Consider the following 20088-nt stretch of genomic DNA (forward strand, 5'->3'; position numbering starts at 1 on the left):
TTAATTAGTATGCTGATAGGGAGAGCAATGGCTTCTGCGGCTACTTTTAGGAAGTAGGAGGGAATTTCATCAGGCGCATTGGAACCAGGTTTTAATTTTAGAAGTTTTTTAGGGTGGATATAGAGATGGAATTGATAGAGAAAGGTGGAGGTTGAGGGCAAGGGATGCTAGGGGAGGAAGGGATGGGAGCACCCTGAGGAGGGGTTGTAGAGGTTTTGGTGAAGGATGATGTTAGCTTGCTTATGGACTCAATGAAGAAAGAGTTAAATTGGGTGGCCAAGTCCATGTCAGAGGCGTCTGGGTTGGGGCAAGGGTTTTGTTTTTTTTTCTGGGTTGAGGAGAGATGAGATTCCTTTCCAAAATAGTTTGGGATTGGTGGTGTGGCTGGTTTGGAGAGTGGAGACGTAGGCTTTTCTGACTAATGTAATACTTTTTTTTTTACTTTATTTCGTAATGTTTTATATTTGTCTAGTGCAATAGTGGTTTTATTTTTATGCTAATGTGTCCAGGCTTTGTCACAGAGTCGCATAGTAGCCAAAGTATTTTTAGTTAACCAGGGTACAGGGTTACTTTTTATATGTTTTGTTTTTATAGGGGCAAAGGAGTTGAGCAGGTTTGTGAAAGTAGAGTTAAAGTAGGATAGAGCATTATCTAGGGAAAGAGTTTTTAATGGGTTCCAGTTTGTGCGTTTTAGTGCATTTGAGAAGGTTTCAGCATTGAAGGTCTTTAGACAACGAGTGGAAATATAGGTGTGAGTTAGTTGTATAGAAGAGGGGAGACGGTGGGCAAAAGTGGGGAAATGGTCAGCTAGTGGGTCTAGGAGAATCCCACTATCAAGATATAGTGAGGATGAGATATTAGAATCCAGTCTATTGTAGTTCCAGTGATGGAGTTCTTGGAAGGCCTGATAGTGGAATTGATTAGTTGTATAAAGTTATATAAGTTAAGATTGAGTGAGTTATTGGGAGATTGGATTGTGGCCCAGTTTATGTTCATTTCCCCCAGGATTATGGTTTCATGAGTAATGGTGGTCGATACCCAGGAGAGAATATCTTCAAGGGGTGAGGTATTGTCTCCATTGGGAATATAGAGGGAGAGAACAAATATGCATTTATGCTTGTTTAGATGGAGTAGGGCTGGTATTATTTCTGCTTTGCCATATTTGGGAAAGGGTTTGGTATAGGGGTGACTAAGAGGGATGCTGAGTAAAGGAGTGCTACACCACCTCCCTTTTTCTGTGTTCTGTCATTCCTTAGCCTGCGGTAGTTGGGAGGAGTTATTTCAGAATCTTGTATGTGGGGCTTAAGTTAGGTTTTTGAGATGGAGAGAATATCGGGGTGGTTATGTAGAAGCCAGGCATGAAGGTTTGGAATTTTGTTACACAGGCTCTGTGCATTTAGAGCTGAGAAGTGGAGAGGTTTGCCTGTTGCTTGGGGGGGGTTGGCTTCAGTGTGGTAGAGGGGCCTGGGTTTGTATGGCTGTCCCCGGAGAGAAGGATAGAGATAATATGATGGATGAGGTATTTGAATTGTTTGGGTTGTAGTATACAAGTAGAAAGTTTTGTGGACATTAGACTAGTGTAGTTAAGAACAGTTTTTTTAAAGTTAGGAGTCTATAGGGGAAGAGCATGCTAGTGTTGAGGGCGTAGAGACTGGGAGGATATATGAGTAACAGTAGATATGTACCTTGTAGAGGATGGGGTAGTGGTGTGACATGGGGGGAGTGGTTTGCATTAGTAGGTTGGGTGATATAATTTAGGTAAGTTAAGGTAATTTGAAGTATTATTTGAGTAAGTAGGAATAAAGATTTGAGGGTCATGATGTTGGTTATTAGAATAGAAGTAGGGGGTGAGTTAAGTTGTGGAGTTAGCTTGAGTAAGAGATTATGGCTTAGGTTAATTGTTTAGTAGTTTATCAGGATAAGTTGTGTTTGGCAGTAATTTCTGAAAGGTAAGCTTACTATAATGGGTGAATTGTGGGAGGAGATTTTTGGGGATATGATGGGTAGTTTGGATTGGATGGTGGAAGTGGTGGGAGTGCCTAGCTAAGTATAAGCTTAGGGGTATTACGGGTGTGTGGAATTTGGGGGTAGGGTAGGGGAGCGGAGAGAGCCATAGGGCAAATGGAGTGGGTAGAGCCAAGGAAAGGGAAAATCTTGGTCAACTGAAAAACAATCAGTGGAGTGTAAGGTAAGTTCAGACAAAAGTATGGAAGGGGTAAGGGATATTCTAGCAGTGGTATAGGAAAGGATTAGAGTGATTCAGAGAGGTAAAAGATTGCACCACAGGAAGGAAGGCAAAGTTAGAGTCTGAGGGGGGAAGGGTTGGAAAGAAAAGAAAGTGAAAGAAACTGGGGGTGGAGTTGGAATAGGAATGGAGATGGATATCACAGTGGCTTAGCTGGTTGGAATCAGTACTGACAGGGTCAGGTCAGCAGTGTGAAACAGTACTGAAACAATTAAAAAGGAAGCATCTGTGAAAATAAGAGCTGAAGAGGGAATGAGAGCAAGCCAGAGATGGAAATGTTGCAGATATAAGTTTAAAAACAGGAGACAAAGGGAACAGAAGATGTACTAGGAGTTAAACAGCACTCTAGAGTGTGGCTAGCAACATTGAACCTACATATACTGGAACTATTGAGAGTTAAAACAACATTATACTAAAAGCTATTGGTACTATTAGTTAAAACCGCAAGGAATGTGGTTGACTGCTGGCATTGTGTTGCTGCCTGGTGGCCAAAGTTAGTTACTACAGCCAGAAAAAAACTAACCTGTGTGTATGCTCATCTGCCCTGTAGAAGTACTTTAAATAAGGAGCAGTTTACTTTCTTAAAAGCAGATAGTTTTAAAAACAGATTTGGAGTGTGGATAAATTGCAATAGAAGGAACAGCTACAGTTTAGAAAGCTGTGCTTTTTAGTTTGTTTTTGGAGCTGCTTCAGGCAGGTAACTGAAGCAGATTTATACTCTTTCACAAGGTATTTTGCTGGGTGAGTCTGTTGGGCAGGGGATGACCACAGAGTGTTTAACCCCTCGGGAGAAGCTGCAAGACATAAGGGGGAATACATACAAAAGGTTAGACCAGAAAAATAAGAAGAGACGGATGAGAGACCAGACCTAGCAAAACCCTAGAAAAACAGAGATTTAAGTGAGGTGCAATACAGACAAGAAATAACCAGTGTAGCAATAACAGTATTCCCAGTTGACTAAGAAATGAAAGCAGAGCACTAAAAGTAAAGGCAGTAGATTATACAGAAGTAGCAAATATTAGCAAACACAGTTAAGCCCTGTAAGCAGAACTGAAAACAAACATTCTTAAAAAACTGTAACGAGGCACTAGGAGTAAATGCAATAGATTGTACAGATAAAGCAACTTTTAACAAACACAAGTAACTTAGCCCTATAAGCAGAGCAGAAGACAATTCTGCTTAAATTGTAATGTAATACTAGAAGTAAAATGCAGTAGCTTGTACAGATAAAGCAACTTTTAGCAAGCACAGTTAACTCTGCATTGACAGACAGTGCTTAGTAGCAATGTAAATGGCAGTAAATAAAACAGTATGTTGTACACAGTACCTTCTAAAGCCAGAAAGCACACAGGAGGCAGGGGAGAGTAGAAGCTTCCATGTGGACTGCACAGAAAGCTGGAAGGATTTTAAAGATGGCACCACAGGAAGGAAGGCAAAGCTAAATAGTCTGGGGAGGGATTGGAAAGAAAAGAAAGTGAAAGAAACTGGGGGAGGGGTTGGATTAGAAACTGGATAGAGATAGATATCACAGTGGCCTAGCTGGTTGGAACCAGTACTGACAGCGTCAGGTCAGCAGTGTGAAACAGCACTGAAGCAATTAGAAAGGAATCAACTGTGAAAATCAGAGCTGAAGAGGGAATGAGAACAAGCCAGAGATGGAAATGTTGCAGGTATAAGTTTAAAAACAGGAGACAAAGGGAACAGAAGGTGTACTAGGGGTTATACAGCACTATAGAGTATGGTTTGCAACATTAAACCAACATATGCTGGAACTATTGGGAGTTAAAACAACATTAAACTAAAAGCTATTGGTACTATTAGTTAAAACAGCAAGGAATGTGGTAGACTGCTGGCATTGTGTTGCTACCTGGTGGCCAAAGTAAGTTACTACAGCCAGAAAAAAAACAAATCTGTGTGTATGCTCATCTGCCCTGTAGTAATACTTTAAATAAGGAGCAGTTTACTTTTTTAAAAGCAGATAGTTTTAAAAACAGATTCGGAGTGTGGATAAATTGCAATAGAAGGAACACCTACAGTTTAGAAAGCTATGCTTTTTAGTTTATTTTTGGAGCTGCTTCAGGCAGGTAACTGAAGCAGGTTTATACTCTTTCACAAGGTATTTTGCTAGGCAAGTCTGTTGGGCTGGGGATGACCACAGAGTGCTTAACCTGTCGGGAGAAACTTCTAAAGCCAGAGAGCACACAGGCAGGGGAGAGTAGAAGCTTCCATGTGGACTGTTATTTTTCTCTTAATTAATGTATACTCTTTTCTTTTCAAACAACTGCAGCAAAAGTTTGCAACTTTTGTCTCCTTGTACATTGTTCTCTTTCCAGAATCTCTGTTGTTCATTTTCATAAATATGCCAAGATGCACAGCATTCTCATTATCCTGTCCTCTGTTACTATTACTTCATTCAACTTTCTCAAGCACATCTAACTACAATGTATCTGTCACTGTGGTTTGCAAATTAATAAGTTTATCTAATTTTAGTATTTGCAGTAGAAGTATTCATTTGCTTGCATTACCAAGTCAATTTTCCACTTCAGTGCCAGCCAGGGTTGCCAAACGTCCCTATTTGAGCGGGATTGTCCCAGGATCAGCAACCCAATCCCGAGTCCCGCACTGCCGGTTTAAATCCCGGCAAAACAGCCCTCCGCCTTTTTTTTTTTGATTGGGCTGTGTACGGGCCAATCAAAAATCGCTAAACACGGAGCTGCTTGTGTTTAATGCAGAACTTCAGGCAGTTCCGCATTAAACCCAGCTCTGTTTTGCGAGTTTTTTGATTGGCTCGTATACCGGCATATGGGCAAATCAAAAATTGCTAAACACGGAGCTGCTTGTGTTTAATGCGGAACATCAGGCAGTTCTGCATTAAACACAGCTTTGTTTTGTGAGTTTTGTGATTGGCTCGTATATCGGCACATGGGCCAGTCAAAAACCGGTAAACACAAAGTTACTTGTGTTTAATGCGGAACTGCCTGATGGTGCTGTATTAAACTGAAGTAGCTCAGTAGCTCTGTGTTTAAAGACCTTTTTTTTTTTTTTTTTTGATCCTACCCGGTCAGTCGGAAATCTGGCAACCCTGGTGCCAGCTGTACTTGCATCTTTTAGCATCCTTTGCAAAAGCACCTGTACATGTTGCTGCTTCTTTGCCTGTTCTGCCATGTTCTCACTCTTCCTGTGAGCTGCCTATTGGCACCTATCAATAGAAGACAGTAGGGGAAATTCCGTAATGTCCTGACCAGATTACTGTTAGTGTGATATCACATTGGGCCTTACCTGAAAAAAAGGACGATCCCACAAAACAAAAGTAATTAAAGTGTAATTTCCAGACTTTTTAACAAACCATCATCTGTCATTAGAACAAATAAGGAGAACAGGGTGCATGAAAGTTTACTTGTTTGTTATAGTTACCTGCAAAATCAGTGTTGTTTTATACATATGTTCTGTAATCCACCATTGGGTTGTACTTGCATCCGGGAATAAAATGTGGCCTTTCTAAGCTAAGAGAGCTGGTTATGAATACAGAACCCCTGCAGTACAAGATCTCTTATCTCTGCAATTCTGTTTGTTCACACTATCAAACTATTTGTTACTGTGAAAACATTTTACATTTAAATGTTTCTGATCCAGGATTTGTAGTGACCGTTGAGTTCACTCCTGACCGTTATGATGTCAGCTATCCTTTCTCTGCCAGTTAGCACCCCACGTAACTCATTAAAGGGAACCTACCATATCAAGGAGAAATTAGCAATATCAGTAACCAAATGTATGAGTGTTGCAGGGAGGATGAAGCCCAGTGGCTGAGAAGTTATTAACAGTAAAAGCAAGAAGAGATCTTGTGTTGCTTTCCATGGAAGGATGTCTTAGTCCATCGTAAAGTTAATTAATTTGACAGTTGATAGTGGTTTCATTCGTTGTATATTATGAGATGTAATGCTCACAGCCTTTAGAAGTCTTGTGGCATTCTGGTAGCACATTGGCAGATATTGTCTAAAAAGGGCAGTGTTTTTCTCTCTCTCTGGAGTTTGTGTGTGGTTGCAAAATGAGTCTTGGCTATTGTAGGAGGTTTGGAGACTGTTGCCTTAGTGACAGTTGCAAAGGTGTTGATGGAAATTTGAGGGATTGATGCTCATTTAGCTCAATTGTACTGATGTCAGATAGGCAGGTGGTCAAAGATAGTACATTGCTTTGTGAGCTTTGACCTTATCATTACAGACAAAAGGCAGGGATTTAAATGGCTTATTGGTGAGTTACAGGATAAGTGTGAATTTTTTGTTGTTAAATTGGTTGAGGTGAAAGAGAAAACATAAATAAGGGATTTGTGTGTGCTGAAGAAAGAAAGGGGTTGAAATGTCTGGGCTTTGTGCAAAACAGAAAAAAACTGAGTAGGCTCATTTGGTACAGACATGGGTAGTATAAATTTGGACTGTACCTGCTTGGTGTTTGTACCATATCTGGTTGTATTAGCTGACCATCCTCTTAATACTGTTGTCTGTTTTCAGTCTTGTTAAAGAATAGGTGCTATCATAATTCTGAAAATCTGATGAAGTTTGCTTGCTGGCTAAGAAAATATATATTTTGATGATTATCATCAGCATCATTCTGTACAGATGGCTGGACAGCAGGTCCAGTTTTTCAATATCATGAGAGTGTAATAAACAAAACATAACACTTTATTTGGACTGGCCACCAGTTTTTAATGTATTCCCATGACAGGATGGTTTGGTTCTCTGATGCAGTGGTAGCCATGGAAAGGATAGTTCATTATGTTTCTCCTCTCAGGAAAGAACAAGTTATTTGAAGTATATGTAAGAGCACTTAGAAAATATGAATGGACATGGAGCAATGGCTTTAAAACAACTATTACTTTGGACAGCACCCCTAGAGCAACCAGATTTTTGGCTCAGTCTTTAAGACAACAAAAGGTTGAAAGGATGATAACTAAATCGGGAATTATGAAAATAATATGCCAGAAGTGGACCCAGGAATATTATAAGCAAATTGTAGACCTTGAGAGTGTAACATACATGAAATGGTAACATAATTGAGGCAGCTGCATCTGCCTCAGTTAACAAAAGTAGAAAGAGTGTTATTAACATAAAAAATAAAGGAAAATGAAATTAAAAAAGCAGTGAGAAACCATAATACATTGAAAACCCTTCCTTGTGATAGAATTCTAATAGAGGAGTGGAAGAAGGATAAAGATCAGGAGATAATAAAAATCTGACTAGTAATTTTTAACCATGTTTTTGTGGGTGGGGATGTGCACGTGCATTGGAAAGAAGCAGTATGGATAGCTACACTAAAGTGGGTGAAAGATCCTTTTTAATCCAGGTCATACAGATCCATTTTGATTCAGAATCATGACCAAAGTGTTGATGACTATTTTGGCAAAAAGAAGGACAAACGTATTGTTGAGAATAGTAGACCTGGATCAGATTGAGTTTATTGAAAGGATGCAAACATTTGACAGTATTAACAGAACCGTTATGATTCAAAAGGATGCACTGGACAGTAATAACATATTAATAAGTTTGGATGTTGAAAAAAAAAACATCCGATAGAGGGAGAATTTATGAACAGATCCCTTAAGGCATTTTTGTTTTCACAAACATGGACCATGTCAGTATTTATTATCAGTAGAGGAGTTCAAACTAGGGTGAAGTATGCTGGTGAGCTGTCTAAAGTGTTTAACTTTACAAGAGTAACAAGACTAAGCTGTCCACTTTCACCAGTACTCTTTGTTTTATGTTTTACAGCCATTAGCCATGGACATAGACAAAGATAAATTGAAATACAAGGAAAAATACTAATGAAATTAGATATACATTGGAAAAATACTACTGAGAGAATATCCCTTGCTGCATATGAATTACTATTTTACTATTTTATATTACCTCTTCAAAACATGATATAAAATTATATTGATAAACTGAAATGTTTTAATAGCATAGGCGGTGTGACACCCATGCCCTGGCCCAGCAATCAGAGCCTCAAACCTCACCACTAACACCAGTGAGGAGCGTCTCATATAGGAGGAAAGGATAACAAATACACATAGTAAAGTGCAGTCTCCCTTAAGAGCACACAGAGATCACAGTCAGTCCGGGGGTAGTCACTCCCTTGCTCTCTAGGTCCCCAGTAAGACTTCCCACTGGCACAGCTATAGGGTCCAGATATCAGCCAGCTGGGCAAGCTAAAATCTCCAGCACCCTCTCTGTCCAACCAGTGTTTCATGTTCCTGCCCAAGTAGCTGACACGCACACACTTTGAGATAAGAGTTTATACAACCACACAGATACTTCTGGGGAAGGCTGGCACAGGTTCTCCAGCTGTGCCCCTTTTACCCAGACTATACGGTAGTAATCACTGCCACCACCCACTTAATATTTATCAGCTACTCAAAGGCCCTTAAAAGGGTGTCCAATTATTACTGTGCAATATTATTATCCAATTGGTAGTATCGCCCAGGGCTAAAGCTATAGGAGTGGCTTTGTACAATTTTACCAAAGGCATGCAAGTACTCTTAAGAGCTTAATTATCTCTACACAAAACAGCCACAGTTGAAAGGTTTTAAAATATTTAATAATAAATAATAAAAACACAAGACAGTGCTTCTTACTGCACAGTACTATTCAAGAGTTCAGAGATCATAGAGAAATACTTAATAATTCAGTAGTACAGTTCTGACATCATAGAAAAACACTTAGTTTAATCTTTTTAGTCTCTAGCTATTTTTAAGAGAAAACACAAGTCTAAGATAAACGTACATGTAGAACACAGGCAGAGAGTGCTGATGAGTTGGATGGTCAAGACAAAATGCTTAATGCCCTCTGATTCTCTCTGTTTTTAAAATCACATTCCTGGTTCCCATTACATCATTCTTCACACTTCCCTGGGGTCCCAGGCTAACATAAACTACATTTGCATTCTTAACATCTCCTTGTGTTATCTTGCAGCTGGTCAGGAAGCAGAGAAATAAAAATATGTTTGCATGTTTAAGTCTAGCAATTTACCTCTTGGTTAAAACAATAGAAAGAATGTCTTCATCTAGACCGACCGGAGCCAACTTTAAAGATCAAAGACAGTCATAAAATGCTTGACTTAGCTTCCTTACAGCAAATTGTACTGTTACATTTTTTTCAGTGCCACATGTATTTACAGATGACAGAATTATCTCCAGAATTCTATCTGGCTAGGCTGGCAGCCTTCACCCATATCTTCACAGGCAGATATAAAATAAATGAAGCATAAACAAAAGCTATAGCAATGTACTGTGCCCCAACATAGAACTTGGTACACTATTCTCTTCTTTGCCATTTGGTCTTTCTGAAGTACTAAAGTTTTTTACAAAATGTCTAGCCCCAGTCATAGTTTTTTGCAGATATCATAAGGTTCAGATTTTAACTTATTTGGATGACTTTATTATTTATGCTCCCTCTTCATAGGTTCTTCTGGAGGACCAGGAATTCACAGTGTTTCTTTGAAGTATGGGCTTCAGTCTCAGTCTAAATAAGTTAATGCTAATTCCTTCCCAGAACTAGCTTTTCGTGGGATACAGGATTCAGACCCTTACTATGATGGCTTTTCTTCCTCTACCCAAGGTCCTCTTGTGGTAACTTTATTTCAGTCCCTTCTTCCTTTGCAGGAGACCCCAGCAGGAAAAAGTCTCAGAGCCCTGGGGTCCATAGCGCCCACTATTTCAATGGTTACTTTTGCCAGACTCCCAGTTTAATTTCTCCATGTCTTTTGTGTTTCTAATACAATGATGGGAATGGACCCCGTTCTTAAGTCAAGATATCATTAAAATTTATGAAATTGATATTGTTTCAGTCTCTGATGTTAGTCAAAAGTGCTGTTCGCAGCACCCTCAGTGTGTTCAGAAGTAACTCCTCATGTAATTCATATGGAGTTACATGTACTGGTAGCATGTCTAAATACGACTGCAAATTCTTCTTATATTTTTTGCACCTACTATTATTGGAACTGTCTGGGCAAAATACCACATTGCTCTTACTTCTGTCCGCAAATCCTGGTATTTTATGACTTTGTGTCACTGTACATAAGACACCATAATCACTGGCTAGCAATTTCAGTGATCAGTGCTACTTTTGTCTTTTTGTTTCCCTAGATTACTACATCAGGTTTTTTCGGGTCTATATTTAGAACTGTTAGTAGTGGGTGAGTCCATGCAATATAAACGTCATCATTTTCTATGTTGCTTTGTGGTTCATGTGAAAATTAAGTTCAAGTAAAAGGTATATGCCCTGTTCCCCACTGTAGTTTGATCCTGAAGTTGGTATATATAGTTAGGGGGAGTGTGTAGCCTCCCACTTAGTTTGGGTATATATTGTCTTCTGGAAAGTTAGTAATTGCTGTTGTAAGTATGCATGTCTGTGGTTTAAAATGTATTGTTTTGAAGCTTTCAGTGAAATATAATATAAAACCAAAGTAGGTTGGGGCTATACTCCCCACACCCCCCCAATGTGGGGGGCTGTGCCCCCCTAACTATATATACTAACAAAAGGATCGCACTAGTGGGGAAAGGGCATATACCTTTTACTTGCCTTACAGTACTCTACACAGTGCCAGTACTTCACTTCAGTGAAATGAGCTTTCAGTGATTTGGTTAGGGTGAATTCAAATTCAGTGAAACAAAGTAGATCCGTATATACATATATATATATATATATATATATATATATATATATATATATATATATATATATATATATATATATATATATATATCTTTCTAACGCACACTGCTTGCGTAGGCCCCCTAACATTGCAGTATTGCACTTTGTTTTTCTTTATTCATGTAAATATGTAAAATATTTCATATTTTTTTCTTAACGTTTGACAAACACTCTTCAGTAACTGAAGCCCTGTACCTCCCAGAGGGATGCTTTAACTGTAGCTTCCTATTGGGTCACATAAATTGTCAGATGTCCTTTTGCTTCCTAATGTGCAAAGTACTGTTCATGAAATATTAATCTCAGTATTAGAATACTTTTGAGGGGGAAGTACCTGCATCTTGGAAGAAAACAGTGATGGTAGTATTACAGAAGAGGATAAATACACTTGAAATCCAGATTCGTGTATACTCATTTCAGTTTTAAACCATGATTATAAAGTGTATAAAACATAAACCACCACTGCGCGAAAATACAGTACTTTTATTTATTGCAAGAATAATAAAAAAATATAAAAACGGTAAGCACTTTTGCGACAATGTCGCTTCTTCGGACCATTAAAAAAGGTATTCATATTCAACTTTCTTAAATACATGCAGCTAAAAAACGTCTTGCAATGAAAATCTAAATACAATTGGATACATTTGAGTAATTAACAATAAATTTCAATGTTGCTAAACTCAGAACAACCAATGAAATGTATACTTACTACATCTAACCTATCATACACTTACAAGCTGAACCATTCGTAATCATTAGATCGCGCTCACCGTAAAAGAATAAAAGCACCAATCCTAAATACTCAGTGCAACTGGTTTATCAAATCAACTTGGGTATATACTTATAACTGCCAATCAGAATCACGTAGGAATAAGCACTGATTCCACATGTATTCTGAATAGGCATTATAGCCCACATAACTCAAACAAAACAAGCCTTCTACACAACAAATAAAATGTGAACACTGAGTATTCACACACTTATTCTCCATGAGCGTCATCTCCACCCAGAAACTCCCCTTAGCTAATTTTGTTTTAGTGGATCACAGAGATAGACCTGTTTGTTTACCTACAGAATCACTAAATCCCCACGGATGTCTCTCCCTTGGATGGGTCCAGAGCCGCTGAGCAGGCACCGGCTTCTGAGGATGTCTTCAGGCCTCAGCATTTCTATATAAAACCAATGCCAGCTTCAAAATAAAAGACAAAAGCAACTTCTAAAGCTAAAAACCAACGCATGAGCCACATGCTCAGGCCTGTATGCCCAAAAAGCAGATGATCAAAATGGCTGAAGACCTAATTACCTTGATCAGGTGTTCCCAACCCCCTCCTGATAAGAGGCCTAGGCAAGACACTGATTATGAATCTTCAGATCAGGTTTCTATTTATTCTGATTCCTCTTCTGATCAGGAATTTTCCACCCTTTGAGGATTCTGATGCAGAGTGAATCTATCCCATCTGCATTTCCTCCTGAAGATTATTCCTTTGGAGAAACCTTGCATACTTTGAGGGAGCATTTTCACTGGGAGAGTCAATATTTCTCAGAATCAAAAAAGAGGCTTAGGGATTTCCTTCTTCTCCCTCAGCATAGGCCTTTAGCCATACCTCCTGTTTTAGACATTGTGGATGATGTATTTTCGGAGTCAAGCTTGACTCCAGACTCCTTACCTCCGCCTCCTAGCAAGCCAGACAGATATTACAGGGTTCCTGATTCACACAAATTTTTATTTAAAAACCCTGCTGCTGATCCTGAAACTATTTCACAGGGTCCAAAAGGTGTAAAGGCCTCAACAGCAAGAAATCCTACCCCCTCTGATAGAGATTCCAGGGCACTGGATAGATGGGGAAAGAAGGTTTATACATCTGCAACCTTGGCAATTAGGGCCTTAAACTGCCAGTTTCATGTGCTTAAGTATCAGCAGCATGTTATGGGATTACTGAAACAGAAAATTATGTTGATTTCTGAATGTGTAGAAAATAAAGAATTGCAGGAATTATTGCATGCAGCAGAACAAGTTGGAAATTTGCAATATGGTTTTGATTCCTTAGAGGCCTCCTGCAGGGCCGCAGTTACTGGATCTGTCATTAGAAGGCATGCCTGGCTAAAAGAGCAAAATTTGCCTGATCATGTTAAAGCTAAATTGCTGGATGCACCTTTACAGCATGATACTCTGTTTGGTATTAAGGCAGAAGAGGTTTTAAAGAAAATGGAAGACAAAGCTAAGTCTATGCAAACTGTAAAAGACTTCTTACAAGTGCAGCCACCAAAATTCAGTCACTGGCTTACAAAAAATTGGTCCTTTCCTGTGTCTGACAGAGCTCCACAGGGCAAATCTAGGCACCCTAAAGGTTCTAGATACCAGTCACTGGATTCTTACAGGTCAAAGCAATGGGGTGCCTCCACCTCCAAATCTGGAGGAAACAACGTAACCCTACAGTAAACAATCTCAATGACTTCCCTCTGCCATCACTTGCCATCACCAAGCACTTATCTTTTGGTAGCTCCCTTAGGGGGAAAATTAGCACTTTTTGCTTAAAATTGGCAGTTAATAACCCAGGACAAGTGGGTATTAAACATAGTATCCCAGGGATACAGATTCCACTTCCACACTCTGCCAATTCCAAACAGTTGGCCAGATCTGCCAAAAAATCAATGGGCAGAGGCACAGAAACAAGTTGCGTCCCTCATGGATATGGGGCTATTCAGCCAGTACCAGAACAGGAAAAAGGACAAGGGTTTAACTCGACTGTCCTTGGTACCCAGAAAAGACAAGGCCTGGCGCCTAGTACTGGATTTATCAATTTTGAACACATTCCTGGACATTCCTAAATTCAAAATGCTACCTTTGAAGCAGCTTCTGCCCATGCTGGGCAAGAACGCTTGGCTAGTGACTTTAGACTTAAAAGAGGCATACCTGCATATCCCAATAAGGGAATTGTGCAGAAGAGACCTCCATTTCATGGCTAGCTTTATGCATTACCAATTCTCTGCACTGCCCTTTGGCTTCTTTACTGCACTCAGGGTCTTTACAAAGTGCCTGGCACCATTAATTGCATTTTGCAGACAAAGAAGTATGCAAATCTATCCTTACTTGGATGACTGTCTCATTCAAGCAGAGAACAAGGACATTCTTCTTCAGCATCTGGCATTTGTGAAAAGGCTTCTAACATGCCTAGGGTACACAATAAACAAAAAGACATCACAACTGGTAACCTCTCAAAAGATAACATTCCTGGGTGGCAAGCTTGAATACAACTGCCCAGATGGCTTTCCTCATGCCAGACAAACAAAGGCAACTGACTATTTACTTCAAACAGATGGCAACAAAAACCCAGATCTGAAGTAGGAACTTCATTTGTCAGCAACCTTTGGGATACGGATCCGATCTCGGATCCGAGCCGGCAACTTCTACCACAGCATAGATCTGAGCTCCTAGCTCCTCCCTTTACCCATAATCCCCTGCCAACCCTGACTGACCTCAGATCTAGTTTGCCGTGCTTCAAGCTACAAGCTGGATTTCGAGCTCCTGCTATTTGGATAAGTTTTGTGAGCAAGACTTTCTATTTTTTCTTCCCTTTTCTTGTGTGAGTATGAACAAGTGTTTAGGTATCCTATATTTAACTTATTTAACTTATTTTGTGTTTATTTTTCCTCCCTGCCCTCGCTGGTCATAGTGTGTGTTTGTGGTGTGTGTAGGGGCCTAGTGAGTGTGTTTTCTGTATTACTATGTTGGAGGCACCTAAAACCATCTTTTCAAAGTGCACCGAGTGTGGCCATAAGCTTTCACCGGCGGATGGCCACACCCGGTGCGTTAGGTGCCTTGGGGTTGAACACCTCTCCTCGGGATGCGAGATTTGCGCAGCGTTCAACCCCAGGGCACTTAAGGACCGGAGGTCGAAGCTGATTCTGGCGGGCCTTTTGCCCCTGGATTCGGCTCCGTCCTCTGGTGCTTCTGTGGCCGCTACCCAGCCCTCGGTGGTAGCCACCCCTGTCTCCCTCCCTCCGGTCAGGACTCAACCTCCCGCTTCGGCTCCGGAGGAGAAGGAGGCCGGGAAAGACAAACAGAAGGAGAAGCACCATAAGCGGCGGGCCGATGACTCCTCCTCGGCCCTGCCCGCCAAACGGGCTTCTCCATCCAGAGCTTCTGGATCGCCTCCTCCTCGGCTCCGGTCCCCTTATTTCTCACTGGGACCCGGGGAGGAGGGGACCCGGTCCCCGTCGAGGTCATCGAGGCGACACTCTAGGTCTGCCTCAGTGGCCTCTTCGAGGTCCACCTTTAGCATGTCAGACGCAGACATGGATCGGATGATGAGGAGGTTCATCCAGGCCCAGCTGCAGATGGGAGTGCTCTTGCCTCCCCCCCCCCCCTCCGGGGGGGGAGCTCGACCCCATTTTTTGCTCCAATCGCTCCTTCTCCGACCCGCTTTCTGGGTTCGGAGCATTCGGAGCCGAGCCGCGTTGGATCCGGGGGGTGGGTCGGAGCCGATAGTACTGGTTACTTCGGCTCCGACTGGTCCCTCAAGCTTGTCGGATCCGACCTCTCAGAGCCGTAGGCTGAGCTTCGGATCAGAGGGATTCGGTGTGACTTCAGCTCCGTCCCGGTCGGAGCACACGAGTCCTTCGGATCCGAGGGTCTCAGCCCCGGATCCATTCCCCGCTTCGAATCCGAGTGGGAGTCGACTCTCGGATCCTATCAAGAGTGGCTCCCCCTCTGCTTTCGCAGTGGTGGAGAGGGCACTGTTGAGTGCATCCGGGCCTCCGGTCCTTGCTTCGGCTCCCCCCTGCACTCCCTCTCAGCTGGTTCAGGCTCCCATCAGCCGGCCTTCGGGGCAGCCTGCTTCAGCGCCTCTGGGTGTTTCTTTGGAACGTGACATTGCTGGTGAGTCTTCCTCGGGCAGCCCCCCCCCCCCCCGAGGAGGTCCCTCACAAAGCTAAGTGTAAGAGGAGACACGCGGACTCCCCCGAGTCCCTTACGGAAGATACGGACTTAGATAAAGGGGAAGGCTCCCCAAGGTCACCCCCCGAGGATGTCTCCTTTGGAGACATCATGGAAATGCTCAGGATTAGGGGAGGGTGGTCTGCCCACAAGGCTTCCTCTGATGAGTCCATATTCCTAGAGGCGTTCGAAGCAGGGCCATCTACCTCTTGGGTGTCCCCTCCCCCCGACCCCCTGGTGGACCTTATTTCCACCAGGGCTTGGAAGGAGCCGGACACTGTAGAGCCAGTCCCCAAGCACCCGGATAGGATTCTGAGTCCCCCTGCAGGAAGAACCCACTGGAGCAGAGGTCCCCCCGTGGATGCCATGTTGGTGGCGGTGGCCACTAAGAGGGAGTTGGCTCAGGAGAGCTCCACGGTCCACCCGCCGAGCAAGGAGTCTAGAGTGATAGATCACCTTGGGAAGCGGGTCTTTAGTTCATCAACCTTCTCCATGAGGGCACTGAACTGTATGGCACACGTCATCCGGATGCAGCGAGATCTAATAAAAGAATACGCTGCCTCCCCCCCAGAGTCCATGTCGGAAGGGGACAAGCAGCTGTACTCCTCCCGAATGTCCACTCTACGTTCAGTTTCCAACACCACTATGCGGCTCTTGTCTCATGCCACGGAAGGAGCCGCTAGAACTGGCAGAGCTGGCCTGGTAATGAGGCGCCAAGCCTGGCTCCGACATTGTGACTTCTTGGAACCCTTTAAGGCGTCATTCACGAATGCCCCCTTTGATGGTTCTGCACTGTTTGGCAAAACCATTCGTGACACTTTAGTCCAGAGCAAGAAAGACAGGTAGATGTTGTCTGCCATCGGAGTCCGCTTCTCTGTTCCCCAGAGATCCTTTTCTAAGAACCAAAAGGGTCAGAAGAAGATGTGGTTCTGGAAATCGCATCAGTCCCAGTCTGCTCCAGACAACCAGTCCTCTCGTGGCAGAGGAGGACAGGGAGGACGCCGCCCAAGAGGCAGAGGGGGTCCCAGAAATTTTGGGTCCAGAGAAGCCTTCTCTGAGAGGCCCATGCAGAACCCCTGAGGGGTTGCCCGGCTGCTCCACTCTGGAGGCAGTCGGGGGGCATCTTTCGAAGCACCTAGCAATGTGGGAATCCATAACAACAGATCGCTGGGTGCTTTGCATCATATCCAGAGGCTACCAAATTCCCTTTATTGTAACCCCCAAAACCAGAAGCCTCCCCGACGTACCACCCAATCAGAGGGAGGCGGCTGCTACAGAAATTCAGCAGCTTTTACAAAAAAGAGCCATCCAACCCATCCCCCCAGATCAGTTCAGATCAGGGTTTTACTCCAGGTTCTTTCTGGTGCCAAAAAAGACTGGGGACTTGAGGTCCATCCTCAACCTCTCTCTCTTGAACCTGGCAGTACCCAAAGAAAAGTTCCGAAAGGTCACGCTACAATCTATTCTCCCCCTGTTACGGGAGAACGACTGGATGTGCTCGATAGACTTCAAGGATGCGTACTACCACATTCTTGTGGACAGACGTTCCAGGAGGTTCCTCTGCTTCTGGCTGGGAGCCAGTCGCTTTCAGTTCAGGGCTCTCCCCTTCGGTCTCACCTCAGCCCCCAGGGTGTTCACCAAAGTCTTGGCGGTTATAGCGGCCCACCTGAGGCTTCAGGGAATTCAGGTCTTTCCGTACCAGGATGACTGGCTCCTCATCGCCCCAACAGGGCATCTGCTCTGTTCAGGCAGGGATTATTTCCTCAATCTTGCTCCACGCCTAGGGTTGACATCAACATGGCCAAATCCTCTCTGGCTCCTACACAGGTGATAGATTTCATAGGGGCGAGATTGGATTCCAGACTAATGCTTGACTTCCTGACTCCCGATCGGCTTCAGAACCTGAGGTTGCATGTTCAGGCCATTCTCCAACTTCCTGCTCCACTGGCGGAATTGATCCTGAGGGCTCTAGGGTCCATGGCGGCAGCAATTCCTCTGCTGCCCCTAGCCTTTCTAAATATGAGGGTCCTGCAGTGGACCCTCCAGCTACAATGGTCCCTGTCTCGCAACCCCCTGTCCCATCCTATTCCCCTAAGCAGGGCTTGCAGAGGGTCGCTCATGTGGTGGCTCCAATCACCCCGAGTCTTCACACAGGACGACCATTCTCGATGCCTTCCCCCATCGCCACAGTGACCACGGACGCCTCTCGCCTGGGGTGGGGGGGGCACTATTCAGGCAGAACGGTCCAAGGCACGTGGAACGACACAGAGACCTCCTTGCATATCAATGTCCTAGAGATGAGGGCGGTGCTTTTGACATTGCAGGCACTTCACAGCCTTCTTCCGATTGGGATGATTGCGGTACAAACGGACAACATGTCAGTTGTCGGTACATCAACAAACAGGGGGGAACCAGGTCTTATCCTCTTTGTCGCGAGGCCATGAGAGTGTGGGAATGGGCGATATCCACCAACCGCTTTCTCATTGCAACGCACATTCCGGGATGGTCCAACATCCTAGCAGACAGGCTCAGTCATTTGATTCTGACCCCATACGAATGGTCTCTCAATCCTCTAGTAGCGAAACAAATATTTGCCCAATGGGAGCAACCCTGTTGAGATCTTTTTGCCTCTCCTTCAAATACCAAATGCAACACCTACTTTGCTCTAATCCCCCTTCAGGGGGAGTCCCCAAGAGACTCTGTAGTACATGCTTGGCCTCCCGGTCTCCTTTACGCTTACCCTCCATTGCCCATGATGCTAAAACTCTTACAGAAAGCCAGTCGGCTGGGGAGCAAAATGATCCTCATTGCCCCATTCTGGCCTCATCAAACGTGGTTCCCGTGCCTGTGGTCTTATTTGATTAATCCACCCTGGATTCTGGATCCCCTCCCGGATCTCAATACTCACCCTCTGGGTCTTCCGACCCCCAACCTGGTGAACCTCAAGCTGACTGCTTGGTTGCTCCAGTTCCACTCCTGATAAGGACTCCCGGAATCTCCTCACCAGTCAAAGCCATCCTAGTAGCAGCACATAAACCTTCCACCAGAAGGGTCTATCGGAGTAAGTGGAAACGTTTCTCCATTTTGGCGGAGCACCATCACTTAGATCCTTTCACGGCGCCTCTTACGTCGGTTTTGGATTTTCTAACTACCCTTTTTCATCAAGGGGCTAGCTGCTCTACAGTCAAGGTACAACTAGCAGCGATTTCGCATTATCATGTAGGGCATGAATCGGGCCCTCTAATTACTTCCAAGCTTTGTAAAGCTTTCCTCAAGGGTACCTTCCTTCTCAGACCTCCGGTCAGGGAGGTAGTACCCCCATGGGATTTATCTTTGGTTCTACAGGCCTTTTCAAGCCCCCCTTTTGAGCTGGCGGCTACGGTTGATCTTAAATACCTCTCTTGGAAGACGGCCTTCTTGGTGGCCATTACTTCAGCTAAAAGGGTCTCTGAGCTTCAGGCTCTGTGTTAAACCGCCGTACTTAGCCTTCCATCAGGATAGAGTTTACTTCAGGATCAATCAGTCCTTTCTGCCTAAGGTATCTTCGGAAGCTAATATTAATCAGTCTGTTAATCTTCCCGTGTTCTTTCCCAATTACCAGAACAAAGGAAAGTACAAACTGCATTCCTTGGATGTGCACAGACAATTACGCTTTTATATTCATCGAACTGCTGGTCATAGGCAATCTGACCAGTTGTTTGTCTCCTTTGCCAAAACAAATTTAGGCAAGTCAATTTCTAAAGTTACCCTGTCACGGTGGATAGCTAGTTATATCCTCTTGGCATATCAGAGTTCGGGAAGGCCTGCACCTCAGGGAGTCCGAGCTCATTCTACTAGGGTCGTCGCTACTTCGGCGGCTTTTAAATCTAGGGTTCCCTTAGATAATATTTGTTCCGCAGCCACTTGGGCCTCATCTCATAACTTTATCAGCCATTACAAACTGGATGTTGTCTCCAGAGGTAGGGCGTCCTTTGGCTCTGCAGTGCTCCGGAATATTCTTCCATAAAGGCCACCCAGGATTCAGGTAGCTGGGGACTCTGTCCCAAAGGTTGCTGACAAATGAAGTTCCTACTTCAGATTAAGAAGTTATGTATCACCATAACGTTCCATCTGAGTAGTTATCTTCATTTGTCTGCAACCACCCCCCCCCCTCCTTCCATCTGATCTATAGGATTCTGTTTAGGATCTATCTTAGATAAGCCCCTTCC

At 43.5% G+C, this 20088-nt stretch overlaps 1 protein-coding gene and 1 long non-coding RNA gene across 2 annotated transcripts in view; one reads left to right on the forward strand and one right to left on the reverse strand.

Annotated features, from left to right (window-relative positions):
- LOC122798465 overlaps positions 1-3593 on the reverse strand; it is a 676918-nt gene extending 673325 nt beyond the window's left edge. The window contains exon 1 of the long non-coding RNA XR_006364272.1: positions 3573-3593. This is a non-coding gene — a long non-coding RNA (uncharacterized LOC122798465). The remainder of the gene's footprint in view (positions 1-3572) is intronic.
- Positions 1-20088, forward strand: part of GPAA1 (glycosylphosphatidylinositol anchor attachment 1) — a 1710146-nt gene that overhangs the window by 985653 nt on the left and 704405 nt on the right. The window lies entirely within an intron of this gene.

Source organism: Protopterus annectens, chromosome 3.part1, assembly GCF_019279795.1.
Source record: "Protopterus annectens isolate FY-2018-M chromosome 3.part1, PAN1.0, whole genome shotgun sequence".
Classification (NCBI taxonomy): Eukaryota; Metazoa; Chordata; order Ceratodontiformes; family Protopteridae; genus Protopterus; species Protopterus annectens.